The 9,248-nt window shown below is 37.4% G+C and overlaps 1 non-coding gene across 1 annotated transcript; it reads left to right on the forward strand.

Annotated features, from left to right (window-relative positions):
- The first annotated feature begins 681 nt into the window (after positions 1-681).
- Positions 682-787, forward strand: LOC124516712 (U6 spliceosomal RNA). Its single transcript, XR_006963121.1, has one exon. It is a non-coding gene; the product is annotated as a U6 spliceosomal RNA (small nuclear RNA).
- Positions 788-9,248: the final 8,461 nt, after the last annotated feature.

The following is a 9,248-nucleotide window of genomic DNA, read 5'->3' on the forward strand; positions in this document are numbered from 1 at the left end:
TAAAATGTGAAGGGGAGAAACAAAAGTTTAGGACTACTACTGAAGTTGTAGTAAATTGTTACAAGTTTAAAATAGGGTATTATAACTAAAAATATTTTATGTAAGCCTCAAGGTGACCACAAAGGAAACAAACTGTAGAAATTCTACAAAAAAAATTAAATAAAAATTTTATTTTTAGAGAGCGTGTGCGTGCAAGTGAGGGAGAGGGGCAGATGGAGAGAGCGAGAGAGCACGAGCAAGAGAGAGAGCAAGCATCTCAAGCAGGCTTCACACTCCGAATGGAAGAATGGAGCCTGGCACAGGGCTTAATCTCACCACCGTACCATCATGAACTGAGCCAAAAATCACAAGTCAGCCATGCAACCAACTGAGTCACCTAGTTAAAATTTAATTATATTTAAGTAGTTCAAGAAATTATACAGCAAAGATGTTATAGCATCAAAGCATACTACCAAATGATAACAAAGACTACAGGATAAGAAATAAGGAAAAAAATGGATCTACAGACAGCAAGAAAACAAAATGGCAATAGTAAAGTAGTTATTGGTAAGGACTTAAGTGTAAATGAACTAAATTCTCCAAATAAGACCTAGTATGGCTAAATGAATTAAAAGAACAACAACACAAATCCCCTAATATGCTGCCTGTAAGAAATTCACTTTAGCCTTAAAGACACAGATTGTGCTCACTTCAGCAGCACATGTACTAAAATTGGAACGATACAGGAAGATTAGCATCACCCCTGCACAAGAATGACACACAAATTCATGAAGTGTTCCATATTTTGAAGAATATTAGCTGAAGTTAAAAATAGAATCCCTTTCTATGGAGGTAAAAAGTAAAAGCTAGTCAGAATGAAATAATGTTGTAACTGAGCTGCAATCTCCAATGAATGCCACAGTGGCAAGGATGGATGAGGCAGAACAGAGAATCAGCAATATAGAGGAGAAGCTTCTGGAGAATAATGAAGCAGAAAAAGAGGGAGACTAAGGCAAAAGAGCACAATTTAAGAATTAGACAAATCAGTGACTCATTAAAAATGAACATCAGAGGGGCGCCTGGGTGGCACAGTCGGTTAAGCGTCCGACTTCAGCCAGGTCACGATCTCGCGGTCCGTGAGTTCGAGCCCCGCGTCGGGCTCTGGGCTGATGGCTCAGAGCCTGGAGCCTGTTTCCGATTCTGTGTCTCCCTCTCTCTCTGCCCCTCCCCCGTTCATGCTCTGTCTCTCTCTGTCCCAAAAATAAAATAAAAACGTTGAAAAAAAAATTTAAAAGAAAAAAATTAAAAAAAAAAATGATCAGAATCATAGGAGTCCCAGAAGATGGAGAAAAAGTGGTAGATGGGTTATGTGAGCAAATCATAGAGGAAAAATTTCCTAACCTGGGGGAAGACACAGACATCAAAATCCAGGAATCAGAGGGCTCCTATGAGATTCAACAAAAACCGACCACTGACAAGACATATCATAGTTAAATTCACAAAATACTCCGGCAAGGAGAGAATCATGAAAGAAGCAAGGGAAAAAGAGTCCCTAACATAGAAGGGAAGACAGATCAGGTCTGCAGCAGACCTATCCACAGAAACTTGGCAGGCCAGAAAGGAGTGGCAGGATATATTCAGTGTGCTGAATCAGAAAAGTGTGCAGCCAAGAATTCTTTATCCATCAAGGCTGTCATTCAAAATAGGAGAGATTAAAAGTTTCCCGAACAAAAATTAAAGGAGTTTGTGACTACTAAACCAGCCCTGCAAGAAATTTTAAGGGGGACTCTCCAAGAGGAGAAAAAGACAAACAAATAATACATACCAAAAGCAACAAAGACTAGAAAGGACCAGAGACCACCACCAGGAACTCCAACTCTACAAGTAACATAATAGCAATAAATTCTTATCTTTCAGTACTCTCTAAACATCAATGGACTAAATGCTCCAATCAAATGACATAGGGTAACAGAATGAATGAGAAAATAAGATCCATCTATATGCTGTTTACATGAGACCCACTTTAGATTATAAGACTCTTCAGATTGCAAGTGAGGGGATGGAGAACCATCTAACATGCTAATGGTCAACAAAAGAAGGCTGGAGTCATCATACTTAGACAATATAGAATTTTAAAGACTGTAACGAGATGAAGAAGGGCATTATATCATAATTAAGGGGTCTATCCACCAAGGAGACCTAACAATCGTAAACATTCATGTTCCAAATGTGAGAGAACCCAATTAATCACAAATAATCTCATTGACAGGAATACTCTAGTAGTAGGGGACTTCAATACCCCACTTAGAACAATGGACAGATCATCCATTCAAAAATTCAACAAGGAAACAATGGCTGTGAAGGACACACTGGACCACATGAACTTAACATATATTCAGAACATATCACCCTAAAACAGTGGAATATACATTTTTCTCCAGTGCACATGGGATGTACTACTCCACAATAGACCACATACTGGGACGTAAATCAGCCCTCAGCAAGTACAAAAAGATCGAGATCATACTGTGCATATTTTCAGACCACAACACTAGGAAACTTGGAATCAACCACAAGAAAAAATTTGGAAAGGTAAGAAATACTTGGAGACTGAAGAACATCCTACTAAAGAATGAATGGGCTAACCAAGAAGTTAAAGAGGAAATTAAAAAGTACATGGAAGCCAATGAAAATAACACCACAACCCAAAACCTGAGAGGCAGCAAAGGCCGTCATAAGAGGCAAGCATATAGCAATCCAGGCCTTCCTAAAGAAGGAAGAAAGATTTCAGATAGACAACCTAACCTTACACCTTAAGGAGCTGGAAAAAGGACAGCAAATAAAACCCTAAATCTGAAGACAGAAAATAAGATTAGAGCAGAAATTAATGCTATCAAAACAAACAAAACCAGATCAATAAAACCAGAAGCTGGTTCTTTGAAAGAATTAACGAAATTGATAAGCCACTAGCCAGTTTGATAAAAAAAAAAAAAAAGGACCCAAATAAATGAAAGGAGAGATCACAACCAACACAGCAGAAATACAAACAGTAAGAGATTATGAGCAATTATACACCAATAAAATGGGTAATCTGGAAGAAATGGACAAATTCCTAGAAACATGTAAACTACCAAAACTGAACAGTAAGGAATAGAAAGTTTGCACAGATCTATAAACCAGTAAAGGAATCGAATTAGTAATCAAAAATCTCCCAAAAAACAAGAGTCCAGGGCCAGATGGCTTTCCAAGGGAATTCTACCAAACATTTAAGAGTTAACCCCTATTCTCTTGAAGCTGTTCCACAAAATAGAAGTGGAAGGAAAACTTCCAAACTTTCTATGAAGCCAACATTACCTTGTTCCAAAACCAGAGAGACCCCACTAAAAAGGAGAACTATAGACCAATTTTCCTGATGAACATGGATGCAAAAATCCTCAAGATATTAGCCAACAAGATCCAACAATACATTAAAAACATTATCTACCATGACCAAGTGGGATTTATACCTGGGATGCAGGACTGGTTCAATATCCGCAGAACAGTCAATGTGGAGGGAAAACAAACAAACAAAAAACAATGTGATTAATCAATAGAAGGACAAGAACCATATGATCCTTTCAGTAGATGCAGAGAAAGCATTTGACAAAATAAAACATCCTTTCTTGATAAGAACCCTAAAGAAAGTAGGAATAGAAGGATCATACCTCGAGATCACAAAAGCCATATACAAAAGACCTAATGCTAATATCTTCAATGGGGAAAAACAGCTTTCTGCCTAAGGTCAGGAACAAGACAGGGATGTCCACTTTTGCCACTACTATTCAACATAGTATTGGAAGTCTTAGCCTCAGCAATCAGACAACACAAAGAAATAGGAGGTGGTCAAACTTTCACTCTTCCCAGATGACATGATATTCTATATGGAAAACCCAAAAGATTCCACCAAAAAACTGCTAGAATTGATTCATGAATTCAGCAAAGTTGCAGGATATAAAAATCAGAGCACAGAAATCAGTTGCATTCCTATACACCAACAATGAAGCAACAGAAAGAAATCAAGGAATCAATCCCATTTATAATTGCACCAAAAACCTAAAATACCTAGGAATCAACCTAACCAAAGAGGTGAAAAATCTATACACTGAAGACTATAAGAAGCTTAAGAAATTGAAGACAAAAAGTGGAAAAAAGATTCCGTGCATCTGGATAGGAACAAATATTGTTAAAATGTCGATACTACCCAAAGCAATCTACATATTCAATACAATCCCTATCAAAATAACACCAGTATTCTTCACAGAGCTAGAAAAATAATTCTAAATTTTGTGTGGAACTGGAAAAGACCCCGAATAGCCAAAGCAAGCTTGAAAAAGAGAACCAAAGCAGGAGGCATCACAATCCCGGACTTCAGGCTGTACTACAAAAGCTATAATCAAGGCAGTATGGTACCGGCACAAGAACAGATACTCAGATCAATGGAACAGCATAGAGAACCCAGAAGTGGGCCCACAAACAGGAAAGAATTTCCAATGGAATAGAAATGGTCTCCTCAGCAAGTGGTGCTGGGAAAACTGGACAGCAACATGCAGAAGAATGAACCTGGACCACTTTCTTACACCATACACAAAAATAAACTCAATGGATAAAAGACCTAAATGTAAGACAGGAAGCCATCAAAGTCCCAGAGGACATAGCAGGCAAAAACCTCTTTGATCTTTGCTGCAGCAACTTCTTACTCAACACGTCTCCAGAGGCAAGGGAGACAAAAGCAGAAATGAACTCAAATAAAAAGCTTCTGCACAGTGAAGGAAACAATCAGCAAAACTAAAAGGCAACCGACAGAATGGGACCTCATCAAAATAAACCTCATCAAAATAAAAAGCTTCTGCACAGTGAAGGAAACAATCAGCTAAACTAAAAGGCAACCGACAGAATGGGAAAAGATATTTTGCAAATGACATTATCAGAGAAAGGTTTAGTATCCGAAGTCTATGAAGAACTTATCAAACTCAACACCCCAAAAAGAAATAATCCAGTGAGGAAATGGGCAGAAGACATGAATAGTCACTTCCAAAGACGACTTCTCCAAAGACGACTTCCAGATGGCCAACCGACACATGAAAAAAATGCTCAACATCACTCATCAGGGAAATACAAGTAAGAACCACAACGGAGATACCACCTCACACCTGTCAGAATGGCTAACATTAACTCAGGCAACAACAGATATTGGCAAAGATGTGGAGAAAGACAATTTCTTTCGCATTGTTGGTGGGAATGCAAGCTTGTGCAGCCGCTCTGGATAACAGTATGGAGGTTCCTCAAAAAATTAAAAATAGAACTATTCTACGACCCAGCAATTGCACCACTAGGTATTTATCCAAGGGATACAGGTGTGCTGTTTTGGAGGGACATATGCATCCCAATGTTTATAGCAGTACTATCAACAGTAGAAGTATTGTAAGAGCCCAAATGTCCATTGATGGATGAATGGATAAAGATGTGGCGCGCGCGCGCACACACACGCGCGCGCGGAGTATTACTCGGCAATCAAAAAGAATGAAATCTTGCCATTTGCAAGTATGTGGCTGGAACTAGAGGGTATTTATGCTAAGTGAAATTAGACAAGGACAAATGTCAATCACTTCACTCATATGAGGACTTTAAGACACAAAACAGACGAACACAAGGGAAAAGAAGCAAAAGTATAAAGACTGAGAGGGACAAAACGTAAGAGACTTTTAAATATGGAGAACAAACAGGGTTACTGGAAGGGTTGTGGGAGGAGGGATGGGCTAAAATGGGTAAGGGGCATTAAGGAATCTACCCCTGAAATCATTGTAGCATTATAAGCTAACTGGAATGTAAATTAAAAACATAAGAAAAAAATAGGAAAAAAAGACACTTTGAGGATGATGGGATGGGTAAAAGATATTTTAAGCAAATTGTAACCAAAATAAAACAGAGGTAAGCTGTATTTATGCAGACAAAACGGAGTTTACACTAAAAATATTAAGGGACAAAGAAGATCTTTATATAATGAAGTTGTCGATCAAGATATAACGATTGCAAATATTTATTCACAGAATATCAGAGCACCCAGATTATACTAGGTAAAATAAGTGAGACAGAAAGACAAATGTAGTGGGATCTTACATGTACTATCTAAAAACCAAAAGTAAGACCACCACCACCCTCCCAAACTTAGAGAAAAATAAAGCAGATTTGTGGTTACCAGAGGTGGAGGGGGTAGAGGAGTGTCAGGATCTAAAATTAAGGCAGATGAATGTGGCTAAAAAAGGTACAAACCGCCATTTTGAAGATAAATAAGTACTAGGGGTGTGATGTAGAATGAGGACTACAGTGGATACTGCTGTATGGCCAACTTATAAGTTGTTAAGAGACCAAATTCCAAGAGTTCTAATCACGAGGGAAAAATAAGTTATTTTTCCTATTTGTAGCTGTAAGAGTTGATGGATGTTAACTTATTTTGATGATTTGACTAATATTGTGAAATGATTGTTATCACCTTCAATTTATGAGCGCTAGGTATCAGTTATGTTTGAAAATAAGTGGTGGGGAAAAAACTCAAAGATCCCACATCTTAGAAGAGGAGCAGTGTATTCATATAAGCTCACAGCTTTATAGTAAAATTTTCAACTACTAGGAGATGTACCTTAGTAACTCCATATCTACATCTATTTATAACTTGTGAGTTCTAACTTACAAGAAGTAACTGTTTAGAGATCTAGGAATTAGAATTTTTCATTTTACTCATTTACATTCTAGTTTACAAAAATATAAATGGAAATTAACTTCATGCTTTTGAAAGCCTGTTGCCAATGGTATTCTTAAGACTGTAAACAGTAGGGTTTAATGTTATATAAGAAGTTACTTTTGGGGTGCCTGAGTGGCTCAGTTAAGCATCCAACTTCAGCTTAGGTCATTATCTCTTGCTTTGAGTTTGAGCCCCATGTCAGGCTCTGTGCTGACATCTCAGAGCCCAGAGCCTGCTTCAGACTATCTCTATCTCAGTTCCTCCCCCACTCACCCCTGTCTGTGCATCTCTCTCCAAAAATAAACATTAAAAACTTAAGAAAAGTTACTTTAGATTTAGGTCTTAAGCCACCTCCAGTATCAAAATTGGGAAGATGATGGATTATTTGCTCTTTGTTGTGGGTAGATTAATGTTACTAAGGATGTTATCCTCCTTATCTGCAGAACTCTAAAAGGTTACATGGAAAAGGGGAATTAAAAGGGTGTAGATGGAATTAACTTTACTCACCAGCTAAACTTAAAAGAGGGATCCGATTCTGTGTCTCCCTCTCTCTCTGACCCTCCCCCGTTCATGCTCTGCCTCTGTCTCAAAAATAAATAAACGTTAAAAAAAAATTTAAAAAAAAAAAAGAGGGAGAGTGTCCTGGATTATTCAGGTGAACCCAATGTAATCACCAAATTTAAAAGTAGAAGAGGTTGGCAGAAGAGAGGAGTTGGAGACATGTGACTATGGAAACTACACGTAACAGATGCAATGCTTCTGGCCTTGAAGATGAAGAAAGAGTGCCTCTAGATGCTGTAAATCAAGGAAACAGATCTTCCCTTAGAGCTTCCAGAAAGGATTGCAACTTTATCGAAGTCTATTTTTACCCAGTGAGACCAAGTCTTGGTCTTCTGACCTACACAACTGTAAGATATTATGTTTGTATTATTTTGAGCCAATAAATTTGTAGTAATTTGTTTTGGGAGCATTTGGAAACTAACACACCTTAAAATAAGTGAATTATAAGATTCTAGAGATTTTTGGGTTTTTTAAAGTGTTAGATTTACTTAAAACATAATCCAGACTTCCTGAGTGCAAGGAAGTTCTGGATTACCTTCTTACAATAGAAAATTGGATGAAATATAAAAAAAGAACAAAAATGAAAACATTATCAGGGAGTACAATGGGCAACACTGGACTGACACCCAGGAGGTGGGAGACAAGGGAGTTAAGCTTTATAATGACATTCACTTTCTGCTGTAAAGAATGGAAAGCCAAATGAAGTAAGTCTTCAAGAATAGGTAGAGAGGATGTAGAGATAGGGAACAACAAACAATCCTTGAAATATTTCCAGGTTGAGATTGGAGAAACCATGGCAGCTGGAATTTGCATAATTCCCTCTCTACTACTCTGTCCCACGGCAAAAGAACAAGATGTATGGGGGTGTGCTCAAATCTCTGGCTGAATAACAATTTGAACATGCTTAAAAGTTCTTCTTGTCTAGCCTTATGAAGTTCTACCATAAGGAATAGATAATCCTAGGGGAGCTATAGAGTTAAGAATTCCCTAAGCTCAAGCATGTATAGAAATTGTTCACAATAGCCAGAGTAAAGAATGCTTGTTGAATACATAAATATTCTGCAGAGACTTCAGAAGGGCTATGTCTTAGTAGCAGGGTTTAATTAACCTTAAAATAAAGGCTCTCATAAGCTTATTCTAGAACAAAAACCAAGAACACACACGCCAATTATAATTTTCAAACTCCTTCACAAATAATTTAGATATTTTCCCAAGTCCAAAACTCCTTAAATCTAACAAGGCCCCTTGCTCAACAGGGAGAATACACAATGTCCAGCATATAATAAGATTTGTTGCACATACAAGGAAGCAGGAAACTAATACATAACTAAATGACCACAAAGACAATACAGATCTAGAGGATAGAAATAGGAGGGGAGGATGCTAAAACAGCTAAAAACAGTCTAAATATGCTTAATGTGTTCATAGACTTAGAATGTAAACATAAAGAGAAAACAAATGAAAGATGAGAAGTTGAACCACTAGAGGTGAACATGATCCTATACAAAATGGAAATGTTACTTGTTAGGATACCAGATTAGAGGGAAAAAGTTAGTAAACCTGGAAGACCTAGCAATAAAAATTAAAAATGAGAAAAAGTGCTTCAGTTATTTGGGGACAGTATCAAGAAGTCTAACACATATGTAACTGAAGTCTCAGAAAGTGAGGGGAAAGAAAATATTTGAAGGAATGAGGCCTAAAAATTTACCAAGTATGATGCTTTCTACACACAGATCCAAGGAGATGAATGAAAACCCACAAACCAGAAGTCAAATAAACACAAAACCAGATAAAAACTAAGAAAAATCATGCCGAGATGCGTCAGAATCCAATTGTTAAAAATCAGTGCTAATGTGGATTTTATGACAGTTCACAATATATACATAGGAACAATTATTCAAACTTTTCATTTAAAAGTATGCAAGTTGAA

Source organism: Lynx rufus, unplaced genomic scaffold (assembly GCF_022079265.1).
Source record: "Lynx rufus isolate CCGP_SWC_20201006 ecotype Redwood Valley unplaced genomic scaffold, mLynRuf1.p SCAF_2, whole genome shotgun sequence".
Taxonomy (NCBI): Eukaryota; Metazoa; Chordata; class Mammalia; order Carnivora; family Felidae; genus Lynx; species Lynx rufus.